At 57.3% G+C, this 13,851-nt stretch overlaps 1 long non-coding RNA gene across 1 annotated transcript; it reads left to right on the top strand.

The window, feature by feature from the left end:
- Positions 1-1,828: 1,828 nt before the first annotated feature.
- LOC129391924 (uncharacterized) lies at positions 1,829-7,692 on the top strand. The gene is made up of 4 exons (XR_008616805.1): positions 1,829-2,201; positions 3,064-3,129; positions 6,660-6,913; positions 7,572-7,692. It is a non-coding gene; the product is annotated as an uncharacterized lncRNA (long non-coding RNA).
- Positions 7,693-13,851: the final 6,159 nt, after the last annotated feature.

Below are 13,851 nucleotides of genomic sequence, written 5' to 3'. Positions count from 1 at the left end.
TTTTTTTCCTCCACATAACCAGTTCCCTCACTGTCAGAGAGCACCCAGCCCTAGGCCTTTGTCACTCGCTCAGGAAAATTAGGTAACTGAAAACAACAGAGAGGCATGTAGAGGATCATTGATGGAAACTTGCGAACAGCACTATCCCCCAGCCAGCATCTGCCTGAGGCTGTGTAGGTCATGGACAGCTTGAATATCCCCTCTGTTGATTTAATTACATACATGGCCAATGAAATGATTATGAAATTTTACTAAAAAGCCAGTGACATTTACAGAGATTACAATAGGAACCCTCTCGCATGCACTCTCCCTCTGGCCCTGGGAACACTGGTCCCTGGGCGGTCCGCTTTCCCTGGCTGGCGTCCAGGCCAGCTAACGTGCTAAGTAGAGGGGACACCATCCAAGTCGGGCTGAACCTGGAGAGGAAGGAGCCAGAGTCAGACTTTTTGTTTTGCATTTGGTGAGCCCTGCTTCTCCCCAGCTGGCGCTAGACGAAACCGATGACAGCACTTAGCACACGCATTAGTTTTGTGAGTTTTTAACGAAGCTCACTACAAAGTAATCAGTGATTCCTCACTGAGTGTTTCCCAAAGGCTAGGTGCTGGGGGGTGGGGAGGAGAAGCCCCTGGTGTTTGAGGGGCCCAAGAAACACAGAAGTCACTTGTGGCAAATGTCCTGAATAGGAGGTCGGAACAACACTGAAAAAAATTCCAACAACTTCTGCTGACAGTAGAAGCAAGGGGCGGCATGTTGGCACATGCTGAAAGGGGCCATTTGTTAACTGCCGGTGCCTGGGTATTTTTTGTGCTGCAGAGGAATACGAAGCTGTAATGATTTATCGGTGTAAACGTTTAACGTTTACTTTGAGTAATACGGTTGCACCATTTCTCCCCAGCATCTCTCAAACATACCAGGATGCTACCGTTACGGCACAAAGCTTTCCGACGTTAATTGGTAAAGATGGTAACTCCACGAGGCTAATCGACTCGGAGACATTAACCTCCTGGCTGCGGGGCTGGGAGTTTTGAAATGCGATCTCGGCAGCTGTAGTTGTAAGTGTTTAATGTCACATTGACCGGGCACGTTTACGATTTTTAACAACAGTCTTAAAAAGTCCAATGACATCTGTTGAGAGTTTAACTGTGAGTGTAAAAAAAAATCATTAAAGGAACAGTCAAGAGATCAATTTTCATACTGTTTAAATAACACGGTGGCCATCAGGCGGTGGCGGAATCTGGCGACATGAGTAATTTAATCTCCCAAGTCGCAGCGCCAGTGCACAGGAGGCAGTAGGGGAGGGAGGAGGACGCAGAGAAAGAGGGAGCACGGGGAAAGAGGGATCGGCGAGAGCCAGAGGAGAACAGCAATGGAAAAGTGGACATTTCCCCTCCCACCGGAAAGTATCTCCAACCCCGGCCTCAAGCTGGGCGTCCGGTTTTCCTCGGGTTTGGCTGGGGGCGGGGGCAGAAAAGAGGAGGAGCGGCCGGCGCGAGCGGTCCGGGAGCTGGCGCCCCAAGCCGCGGGCTCGGGAGTTTGCGCCCCTCCGCGCCGCCACTTTTGTTCTGCGCTCCAGGAGCCGGGCCGCGGCGGGGCGGCAGTGCGCACGCGCGGGCGGGGCGGGGGCGGGGCGGGCGGCGGGCTCCGGCACCGCCCCCCGCCGCCCCGGCCCGCTCCATCCGGGCACTGCCGAATTAGCATCGTGCCGAGGCACAACTTTGCCGAGGCCCAGCGAGATCCAGGCGCGCGCGCCGGAGGAAATATAGTCCCTGCTGGCTGGCGGCTCTCGCGGGCGGCGGCGGCGGCGGCGGCGGCGGCGGCGGCGGCGGGGTGGACGCGCGCGGGGCTGCGCGAGGCTCCCGGCGCCGGGGGGGCCATGCGCCGGGCCGCGCCGGCAGCCTGGGGACCCGGCGCAACTTGCCGGGCAGCCTGAGGAGTTGGGGCGGCCGCGGGCTCGGCGCCGCGGCGCCCGGCCGCCTTTCTTCCCCCTCACCAGAACCCGCCTCCCTTTTGGCCGTGGGGGAGGGGGCTCGTGTCCCCCCCTCTCCGGAGACCCGGTCGGCCCCCGTCCGCTCCAGCCCCCGCGGAGCCGCGCAACTTCCCCGGAGCCGGGGCCAAAGTGAGCGCAAAGTGCTGCCCAAGTTGCCGGGATGGAGCTGCAGAGCCGGCCCGAGGCGCTCGCCGTGGAACTCGCGCGCCACCAGGTAGGCGGTCGGGGGCTGCGGGCCTGGGGTCGGGGCTCCAGGCACCGGAGACCCGCGTCCTCTTCCCCGTCGCAGGGTCTTCAGGGCTGGAGGGGCTCGGGGGGGCCCCTCCTTGAGCCTGCCCCAGGGGCGGGGGGAGTATGTACATGAACGGACCCCCCTTTGGGCTTCCCCTCTGCCCGCCCCCTTTCGTACAGTCCTGCACAGTTTGGGGGTCGAGGACCCGTGGGACCCGAGCCTGGTGTCTTCTCTTTCTCGAGCAGGGTCTGCAGGACAGGGGTCCCGGGAGGGGGGACCCCTTGGTGCGCCTGCCCGGGGTGCGTGTGAGAGAGTGTGCGCCGACCCCCTCCGGCCCGCATCCCCCGGTGCAATCCTGCACAGTTTGCAAAAGTAGTTTTGGCGATTGTTGCTCGGGCGAGTAGCGGCGTGGCGGCCGGAGCCTGAGCGGTATTGCGGCGTGCGCGTGTGTGTGTTGGGGAGATTAGGACGCGACTTGAATATTTATGAGCTTTGCTCGACACGGACTCGCCGTGTTTACTTGGCTCTTTGTTCCTCCCCCCTCCCCCGGCACACACTCACACTCACTCGCACACGTACCCCGGCCTGCAAACTTGCACGGCTTGGGCCGCGCCGCCGGGTGGCCACGGCCCCCGCCCCGCCCCGCGAGCTGCCCAGATGCGGCGGCAGCCACAGGTAAGCGGCCCCGTGCGGCACTGCCCGGCCGCCGCGCGTGCGGGACGCGGCCGGGGGAACTTGGGGCGCGCGGCTGGCGGCCCGGGCCGGGGGCTGCGGCCCGCGGGGCTCCGGGCGCACTTGACCTCCGGGGCCGCCGGCCTGAGCCCGCTCCTCCGTGTTTCCGCAGAACGGCGATCTCAAGAAACAGCTCCACGAGAGGCAGCCGCGGATCGCCGCGCTCAGCGACAAACAAGTAAGCGAGCTGAAGCCTGCCCCCCGCCTCCCGCCCGGGGTGGGGAGGAGGGGTCGCCGGGCACTTTGGCAGCACCCTGAAAAGTGCCGGCCTCGGCGCCGCGCGCTCAGACTCCCAAAGGAGTCTCTCCAGCCCTCAAAGTTACCCGCCCCCCCTTTTCTGGAAAGAAAGAGCCGGATTCTTGGAGGCCGAGGGGGGAGAGCGCGGCTCCCGCGGTGGCCGAAAGAGAGAAGCTGCACTTAAAAGGCGGCGAGCAGCCCGGCGTCCATTTTGAGTTGGTGGACATGTTTTTGGAATGTGGAAATTTCTCCCGGCTCAGTGTCCCCCGCCTCACGCTGTTGTGAGGGTGGGGGGGAGAGGGGGCGGTAATTCGGGGCTGGACACCAAACTACTTGGAAGCGATTTCTGGGTTCCGTTGCAAATCTTATTTAAAGAATCGTTCCTCCGGGCCCCCCTCCCCTCCACTTCTCCAGCATCACTTTTATTCTTGGAACCTGACGCCTGCTCCCGGGGAACAAAAGAAAGGCGCCCCCGGGACCCCCCCAGTTCTGCCCCAACTTTGGTCTCCGGGCGTCAGGTGTAGACTGGGACACGCAAGAAGCTCCTTGCGATGGGGGGGGCACGGCCGCCGACCCCTCCCGGCCCCTCGGCGAGGAAAAGTTGTCCATTGTGACTTAGTTGCGCTGAGCTCAGCGGTAGGGGTTTCAGCACCACGAACAGATGCCGCCGCTGGAGCGCGGCCGGCCGCGCGCCCCCGCCCCCTCCCTCCCCCTGCCTCCCCCTCCGCCGCTCGCTCCCCTCCCCCTCCGCCCTTCCCCCTGCGCTCCCTGCCGGCACAAGCACTCCCGCCCCTTCCCCGAGCCGCCCCGAGCCGAGAACTTTGAGCGGCGCAGCCAATGGCGCTCTCGGGGCTCCGAGGCTGGCGGGGGCGGGGGCGCCGGCTCCCTCCCCGCTGCCCCCTCCCCTCCCTCCTCCCGCCCCGCGGGCCCGCCCCCGCCCCGCCGCGCCCCCGGGCCATCGATCGCGCTTCCTTCGGAATGCCGGCCGCCGCCGTCAGCATCAAACTTGGCCCGCGCTGGCCCCCGCCCCCGCCTGCCCACCGGCCGCTGAGCTGGCCCCCTTCTTCCTCCCCCAACTCCCGGCGGGGGCGGCCCGTGCAGAAGCCCCCTCCCCGGAGGGATTGGCGGTGCGGGGAGAGACGTGGACGAGACTGGCGGGGGAGAACTCGGAAGCCGGGTGTTCATTTGGAGTCTTTAAAGTTGAAAAGTGGTGGGAGGGGGCGTGCGGGAGAGGAGGGGGCCGGGGGCTGCGGAAAGAAAGATGGCTGTTCCCGCGGGTCCGCGCCTGGTCGGGGGCGCCCGGCTGGACGGGAGGGTTGGGACGAATGCATTAACCCCTTTCTGGCGGTGCCGCGGCCCCCCTCCCCGGCCGCGCGCGCCCGCCCGGCCCGCGCCCCCGCTCAGGAGTGGAAGCTTCCATTCCCGCCGGAGGGGGGGGGGCCGGCGCGCGGCCCCGGCGAAGTCGGGGAGTTCGCGGGGGGAGGGGACCCAGGCCCGGCATTACCATTTTGATTGCTTTGATGCCATTTTTGGAGGGGGAGGGGTTGGAAGACCCTTCTCCGCTGAGCACAAAGATGTTTAATCACTGTATGGGATCAAATCAAATACTTTCTTTAAAAAAAAAAAAAATCCACCACCGAATCTGGTACAGTGTGATAGCCGAGGGTTACTAAGCCTTTTTTTCACTGGGTAAAACGGCAAGTTGTTGACTCTTATGCTCGGAGTAGAAGATTTAAAAGAGAGAGAGAAAATCCAATAATCCGGCAGCTTTTATCGCAACAATGTCTCTTTATGTGTGCTTCTACATGGCAGTAGTTTTACTGTTTGGAGTGGCTTTTCGGAGCTTAGGTTTGATCATTTCTGTATTGTAGCAACTATTTCAAGGCTGTTTAAATTTTTATGATGATAGTAAATGAGTGGCTATTTATTATCTGTCATGCTTGAATTTAGATGAGGCAGAGAGAAACATTTGAAAATCGTGTTTGAAGGTTGCGGTGCCGCTCGGCGAAGGAACTGTCCTACTCCAGGCTGCCTTTGCCTTTAAATTTGAACTCGGAGAAGGATGCTTGTGAACGGAATGTACCTCCATCTTTTTGTGTGTGTGTGAGTGTGTGTTTAAAAAGAAAGAAAGACAAAAAACAAAAACTTTTGTTCTCTGGCCTTTAAAAAATATTTCTCTTTTAAATGACTAAAAATAGCATCTGGTAAGTATCCAGCGTTTGTCCTGGCCATTGGAACTTGTGTCTGTAACTGTAAGTGTGTTGTTTTTCCTTTTTCCTTTGTGGCATTTTATATAGCAAGGGCTCATAAAAGAGGGAGGGAGGGCCTGGGGCTGTGGTGTAGCATGCTAATAAAGCTGCCTTGTCTCTCGCAAGCTCCGCGGTGAAATCCTTCAGAGGTCACCTATGAAATGAGTTGGGCAGACTTAACATTTACTGTCTTTCTCTCCTTGGGAGAGTTTGGTGGAGATTGGCAGCTTGGCTGGGGAAAGGTCGATGCAGGAGCCCTTGGAGGTGATTCGGGCTGCACCCAGGGCTTTGAAGAGGAGTAGTAGGTCTGCTTGGTCACCCCAGCGCCTGCCCAGGAGGAGCCGAAATGCCGGATCAGGGATTAAAAAGACAGTGTTTCAGAGTTTGCTTTTAACTCAACAGAAGAGTAAAGGTAGTGTCCCTTTAGTGGCGTGCTTGGGGAAAAACTCACACCGTCTTCATCTCGGGAGATGTGGTTTTGTCCTGCTCCCGCTTGGAATATGGGATAGGAAGGTTACGTTTCAGTTAAAAGTGCAGATGAGGATGATGAGCTCGATAGTGAAACGGACAGATGACCCCATTATCCACATTTGTTAGAGATACAATAGCAGCGAGTAATACCTTTTGGTGCCTAGCCACCAATTTCCCATCCATGCCCTTGGCACTGGAATTTATTTAGTTACTTCTAGAAACATGGACAAGTGCTTAAAGATGTTTATCAAGGACTCCTAGAAGAAGATGGGTTGTTTGTTGGTCAGAAGTAGAGAGATACAAATTCTGCGTAAGTGTCCAGCGTTTCTCCCACCATTGGTGGACTAGGGGATAAACAAGAAACCAGTTTCCATAGGACCGTGCTATTTGAAAACAGAGTTCATATTTTTTCCTTAAAAATAAAATAAAAAAGAGGGAGCTGTGGGGCAGTTGGTCAGATCTGAGTTGTGGGCCAGCGTGCTTTGGCCAGGCTGCATTCCCAGGTGTGGCAGCCCCTCACCACTGGGTTGTGATTCCGGTGGAAGATGGACCCCTTCCTTGTCTTTAACAAGATATGATGTGTGAAGACTTCATTAGTTGCTCCAGTGGTTTTACACCGTGAATTTGCAGCACACGCAGAGAGGCAGTAACATTTTCATCTAAATTGTCAGGCAACAAGCACTTCCGTGTAAATAACAGACCCATCATAAATCCTGGAGGGTTTGTTTTTTTTTTTCCTCCCTCTTTGGAGTTCTCGGCACAACATGTAGATGCCACGTGATGCAGGCATCTTCAGACCTGAACTTCACGCAAGTTCAGCTTCACCGCAGAGTGAGAGGATTCTCCTGTATCAACTGCAGTCCGAGCGGGCATGGCAGAGAGAGCACCGGCCTCCACCCCAGCGAACGTGGGGCCTTGTGTGCTGCTCCACCCGTCGACCTGGTGGACTCCGGATTCCGAGGGGATGTCCTCAAGTGCAGCAGTAAAAATACGTCTTCTTGAAAGGTATTACGTGTGTGGCGTTCGCCCAGGCGCTGAATCACATGCTCACTGTGATTCACTAGCTATTGTACATTGGACACCAGAGGAATTCCACGGTGGAAGCGTCCATCAAACAAAATTGCAGGGTGGGTTTATTCTGAAAGCTCCCCAGTTGTTTTCAGTCCTTCAGTAAAAGGATGTGCCATTGTCCAAACTCTGCCCCTGAGTCCGCTCTCATCCAGGAGGCTAAGTTTTAATCTTCCTGACCTAGAGTTCAAGATCACATTCTTAAAATAGCACCATTACATGTGAAAGAGAAAACTAATGCTGTCTCTCCCAGCTCCACCTTTCATATTCTGGAAAAGAGCACGGGGTTGAGAAAGCAGGGGCCCAGTCCTGGCTTTGCCCGCTGCCACCTGCTTGGCCTTGACCCCTGACTCCCCCTCCCACGGCCAGAGTCTCCCAGACCCACACTTTGATCCGAGCCGTATTCCTGGGGCCCCTCTTCCCCTCCATCTGTCCACCCCTCTGGTCCCTCCCCCATGATCTCTTAGCTGGAAGATTACAGTAGCCTCCACACTGCATCCACTTTAAAAAAAAAGCTTTATTGAAATATAATTCACGTATCGCATAATTCACCCATTTAAAGTTTACAGTTAAGTATTGTTTTGTACGTTCGCAGATATTTGCAGCCGATCACCACCATCGATTTTAGAACATTTTCATCGTCTCAGAAAGAAACGCTTTGGGTATCATCCCCGCTGCACACCCCACCCCCAGGCCCTAAGCAACCGCTAATCTACTCTCTGTCTTTATAAATCTACATTTAGTCACTGTAGAGTTACTCATTCTGGACTTTGATGCGAATGGAGTTATATAACAACGTGGTCTTACATGACGAGCTTCTTTCACTGAGCATAATGTTTCAGGGTTCATCCGAGTTGTAGCGCGTGTCGGTACTCGATTCTTTCTTATGTCTGAATAACAGTCCGTTGTGTGGGAGACCGCGTTTTGCATCCATTCACCAGCTGATGGGCCCTGGGGTGGTTTCCACCTTTAGGCTCGTGTGAACAGTGTACTGCATCTCCTCGTGCCCCCTCTGGTTCATCCGCCACCAGAGTAAGTGTCTTAAAACTTGAACAAGATCACGGCGCTCCCTTGCTTGAGACCTTCCAGTGGTTTTCCGCTGCTCTCTGCGGGGGCTGACCCTGCCCCCCTGCTCGGCCTCCGACAGTGCGGCTCCTTGGCTGTTATCCAGCAGGGCCTCGGGTACCGCGAGCATCTTCCTGTCCTGGAGACTGCTGACCGTTATCCGTCCTCATCTTTTCATAAAAGTCCGACGTCTCTGCTAGAGCGACCGTAAGCTCCCCGAGGAGCAGGGGCTGTGCTCCGCCCCCTCCCCCTGTGTTCTGAGCGCAGTGCCTTGTCGGGCTGCATGCACTTTGGTCGAGCGAGCGGATGACTGCAAGAAGATAGGTGTGCGATTGGTGGTGGTGAGCAGCGTGGCCCGGGAGGAGTCCCTGGGAGTCACCCTTTGTAGGCTTGCAGTAACAGATTTTTAAAATCATATGTTTGGAACGGGCCGGCAGAGATGAATAAGACTAGAAGCTCCCTGGTCTCGGAAACGTCACAAGAGAGCGAGGTGTAGGCAGCCGTGTGTCACGGAAATTCCAGAAAAGTTCTGTGAAAACCACGCCTCGCGGGCCCCTGGAGATGGAAGACAGCTTCCTGGGGGAGAGGGGTCCTCAAGGACACCTGGGGTCGTGGACAGGAGGGGCCGGTGGCCCAGCTGAGGGCTAATGGCCTGAGAAAACCTGCAGGTGCTGGCGAATTTCTGGCAGTTGAACCATGGGAGAGGGACAGACAGACAGACAGCAGAGAAGGCAGGCTGGGGCCGGAGCCAGGAAGGCATCGAATGCCAGGTGAAGGGCCTGGGTTTTGTGCCAGGGCTGGGAAACGGCCGGGGGCTTTCAGGGCTCCGGTGCTGAGGGGAGGTTAGAAGGGAGAAGCGTGAAGGAGGCCTGAACTCACTCCCAGCTTGGCCCGGCCATGTGAGCTCCCTGATGTCTGTCACCTGTGTAGGAGGCCCTCACAGGGATGGTGGCACCCGTGTGTGACGTGGGAGAGGAGAGGAGGCTGCTGGACCCTGGGTGACCGGCACATAACAGGCTGTGAGGGCAGAGACTTGTGCTGACCCTCCCCCTCCTGCCTTCACCAGAGCTTCTTAGGGCTGAGAAGTTAGTGGGGGGACACTTCTGGAACCCTCTAGAAGATGACTCGGTGGGCATCTCTGCGCGGTTGGTTTAAGGGAAAAAAATGTGTGTGTATATAACATATTTACATTTGTAGGTTATATTTTTATTGCTGACTTTGTTTCTTTACCATTTATAAAGTGTATGATAACAAATAGTAATTACAGTTGACCCTTGAGCAACGCGGGGGTCAGAGGTGGCGACCTTCTGCACAGACACTGTATATGTAGCTGGTCCTACACGTAAGGCAGGGCCTCCGTATCCGTGGTTCAGCCACCCGTGGATCACATGGGACTGCGGTATGCACTGCTGAAAAAGTCTGTGTGTAAGCGGACCCCCGTGTAAGTGGACCCGCGCGGTTCAAACCCACGTTGTTCAAGGGTCAACTGTGTATTGATCGGTGCCAGTAAATATGCGTGAAGTCTACGCAGTGTATATAACATCAGTTGACAGTTTGTCCGGGGTTATGTCACTAAAATGAGAGGAAGGATTTGTTGAAATAAGACAAATAATTACCACGCCTCTGCTAAAGTAGAATCTTGCTGAGGAAGGCAGTGATTCTTGCTGTTATTTCTGTAACATTAGGAGCTAAGGAAGAATTCGACTGGACGCGCAGGCGCAGCGGCCATGGCTCACGGGCCCAGCCGCTCCGCGGCACGTGGGATCTTCCCGGACCGGGGCACGAACCCGCGTCCCCTGCATCGGCAGGCGGACTCTCAACCACTGCGCCACCGGGGAAGCCCAAGAATTCGACTTTTAACAAAGTTTTTATTGTGAAAGTAACACCTGCTCGTTGGGGAAAAAATTCACAGCGCAGATGTGAGAGTCATAAAACGTGACCCCTCTTCTGCCCCATCCTACGTGTGGACGAGAGCAGCGCTGGCTCTGAGGTGTGTTCGTAGGATGTGTTCTGTGCGCACGCGGCGTCTGTAACATGGATAAACATGCTTAGTGGATACGCTACTAAGCATGCTATGCCTAAACTTGCTTTTGACACTTGACACTGTGTTCCGGACATCTCTTGGGACCAACGCAGTTTAATTCCACAAACATTTAATAATGGGCTCCTCCCTGGTGGAGGATGCGGGGGTGATGGTGGGTGATGTGCTGTTGTTAGTAATAGCGGCATCTCATGTTATAAGGCTTTACCCTTGCGAAGTGGTTGTGCTTGGTCTCTGCTTGCAGAAAGTTTCACATGTAGCTGGGGAGGCTGGCGTACCCACCGTGAGCTCTCCGCGGGAGAGCCTTAGCTAGTGGGCTCAGCCAGCAGCAGACGGGGTGATGTGCTGCCATGAGGTGCGTGGGATTGCTCTCAGGACGCGACAGTTGCACCTGTGGAGAAGCAGAGACATTGCACGCCCAGCGCCCTGCTGTCTGCAGCGCTGATATTCTTCAGTGGGTCTGTTCCATCACGTCTTTTTATTTGATTGTCGTGATCATCTCAGGGCTTGGGGCAGGCGGGGCAGGTGAGAGAAGGGCAGCTTCCCAAGGTCAGACGGCCTGGGACCCCGGAGAGGGTGCCCTCTGTTTCAGTCCCTGCCTGGCCTCTAGCTGGCCCCCTGCCTCTAGGGTCTGACAGAGCGCAGCTGGAAGAGCAGAGGCCCGACAGTGGACGCCGGGGTTCCTATCCCAGCTCTTTGCCTCCGGCTGTGTGGCCTCGAGCAAGTCATTCTGCTTCCTTGAGCTCTGTTTCCTCTCCGTAAAGTGGGTGTCGTAGGAGTAAAAACTACCTCACCGGGTTATTGAGATGAAATCAGGTCCAAGATGGGAAAGTGCATCTGAGCTGCGGAGCAGAGCGCAGGGGTTGATTTGAAGAGAACTGTGTTGGCTGCACCAGTGACGCCAGGACACCCCTGCCACGCCCTGCCCTGCACCTGGGGGCTGGAGCCTTTGCACTGTTGCTGGTGCCTCTCCGGGGCGCGTGCTGCTCGTCCCTCCCGGCAGGGGTTGACGGTGGCCGCGCCGCCTTCTCTGCCAGTCCAAGGAGTTGGCTCTGACGCGTCAGCCCCTGAAAACACCTGCTGGCGGAGCTGTGCGATTGATTTCAGTCAACTTTGAGTTTTTCCAAGGCGACGACGCTGATGGTAACTTTGGTAACCCCACGATGCCTCGTTAGAGCTGCTGGCCGTGATGATCAGCCCTGTGATTTAGCAAGTTGTTCCTCCAGCGCCTTTGTCTGTTCGGGACCGGATCGCGGGCTTTGCCTCCGTCTCTGCGGCACTCGCGCGAGCTGATGCAGAACGCGGCTGCTGTCCGCTCCGCCAGCGAGCCCGGCTCGGGGCCTGAGCGCGTGGGGGGGCCGTGCCCGCGGGGCAGCGTCTCGCGCACACCCTGGTCACGCACGGAGGGCTTGAGGAGGCCCCCCTGCGGGGTGTCTGTTGGCTCGCCCTCCAGGGCCCTTGCCGCCGGCACGGGAGGGCTCTGGGGGAAGAGGCGGTTTTCTGGCGGAGGATGTGCAGCTGCCGTTCATCTTCTCCACGCGGTTGGGAATTTACAGCTTCTAAGGAGCTAGCACTCCGGACTTGACGTGCCTTGCGGAAGAGCCCCACTAAGAAGGCTTTTCTCTTTCGTCTCCGAGAAGCATGTAGGGAAGAGGTGAAGCACCGGCTTCGCAACGGGGTAGGCTGGAGTTGTCAGCCCCGCTCCATGCTTCGCAGGCTGTAAAATGGGGTAACCGCGCAGCGCCCGTGAGGCGGCCGGGTGCTGGCGCGTGGGCTGCTCGGGAAGTGACACGCACGTGGCGCCGGCGGGACTAGATGAGGCGAGACGTGACTCTCGGGCCACGGTGAGTCCTCGACGGGTGGAATCCGGGCGCCACAAGTCACAGCTTTCCCGTCGGGTGCCGACCCTGGGCCAGGCCCCTTCTGGCGCTCTCCACGGGCCAACTCGGTGACTGTTCACACAGCCCTTTAGGGAAGGCCTGCTCTTAGTCACCATTTTACTCGGGGGCCGGCCGAAGCCCAGAGAGGGTGAGTGGCTTGCTGACATCACACGGCTGGCGGGGCGGGGGGAGCTGCAGTGCAGTTCTGGGCCCTCGTGGCCTCGTGACCTCAGCCCCTACGCCGGAGCATGTGCTGGAGACCTGACGGCACTCTGTGCCCTGCTTATGAGAAGTTTGGTGTGTCGTGTGACTCCAGGGCATGTGTCGCAGTAAAAGGCAACGGAGATAGTACGTCAGAGAGAGCCGCCCGCCGGCAGGTTAGCAGTTGTTTGTGTCAACGATGGGAATTGTACCCTGAAGTGGAAGGTGGCGGAACTTGGGAGGGGGCCTGGGTCTGCATCCGGTCTCCGCCTCTGGCACCGGGCTGGGGAGCGTGGGGCAGGCTGGGTGAGGTGAGGGGGTCTCGCCAGTGTAGAAGCGGAGCCAGCGGCAGGCGGGAGGATGGGACCTGACCCCGAAGCAGATACCCCTCCACCCTCTGCTTTGTCGTCCCTGCTGTGGCCTGAGCCCCTCTCTGGCTTGGCTACTTCAGTGTTTCCTGTTATCACTGTCGTTGTTGTTTTCTACTTTAAGGTGGAGGCATCGTTCCCATTTTGAAACGGCCTCTGTTCTCCAAAGGAACGAACATGCTTCCTTAAGGTTTCTTTTCCCCCTTTGGGTCATTACTTATTGTTTAGTAGTAGTTTCCGAGCGTGTGATGAGACATTGCTGATGCAGCTTTGTTCTGGTCACGACCTCTGGCTGCCACCAGCGGGCGTCCCTGGAGCCTCAGATGGGCTGCACTTTGCTTTTTTTCTTTTGCTTGGCACCTGTGTTGGTCTTGTTAAAGCGCAGCAGAAAGAAGTACATCCATAGGGGATTTTTGTTTTTCTTTCTTCGTTCAGGGTTGAGCGGTCCTTAGCCCCCGGGTGAGATGAGGCCAGGTTGTGTGGGTCCTTGTCTCAAAGTGGGGACGGTGCTGCTTCCCAGGCAGGGTTGTCCCAAGGGTCAGTGAGGACGCGTGTCTCAAGTGCCAGGTGTGATTCCTGGCTGGCCTGCAGCGGGGCAGCTGAGTAATAGGGGAGCTGTTATCAGCATAGTTTATTAACAACCATACAAGAAGCAGGGATCTGGCAGTGCCCCAGAGATGCCACTGCCATGGAGAAGTCGACGGGCAACTGTAGCTTTTTGTTGGGACAGAGACCTCTGGGTTGCTTCTTTGTCTCCACGGACGGGTGTGTCCGCAGCTGGGACCGGGCCCTAAATTTGGGATTTGGTCTTTGGACCCGAGACTTGGTCTGACGGCGTAAAACATAGGATGTGCAAGGCGGGGGGGCCTTCGCGGGGCACCTCCCCAAGCCCCCCTTTTTCCAACTGGAACTACAGCCCTGAGTAGAGGTGGTGATGGCACCCGGGTGCCCCCGGGGGTCCCAGGGCTCCGGTCTTCCTGACCGCAGCGCAGCCGCACGAGAAGCCCGTGGTTTTCCTTTGAGTCATTAAATTCTGTTCGCTGGTGTTTTGTTTCAGAAGCGCCTTGCCCACAAGGGCGGCCGCTGTTTGAGACACGCTGGGGTCCCACACACGATGTCCTCGTACCGACAGGAGGGCCGCCGGGGGCACAACACGGTGGTTTCCAGAAGGTGGCCGTACTTTCAGAGCAGCTGGCTTCCGGTCGGCACAAGTCGGGGTGGCAGCTCTGGCAGGACACGGTGCGTTCTGGAACTGCCCGTTTTATGAAACTTATTGCGTCAAATTGACTGTCGGTCTCCAGGTGCAGGTGCATTGCGGGA

This window comes from Physeter macrocephalus, unplaced genomic scaffold (genome assembly GCF_002837175.3).
Source record: "Physeter macrocephalus isolate SW-GA unplaced genomic scaffold, ASM283717v5 random_1134, whole genome shotgun sequence".
Lineage (NCBI taxonomy): Eukaryota > Metazoa > Chordata > Mammalia > Artiodactyla > Physeteridae > Physeter > Physeter macrocephalus.
This window is presented reverse-complemented; position numbering and strand designations above follow the sequence as displayed.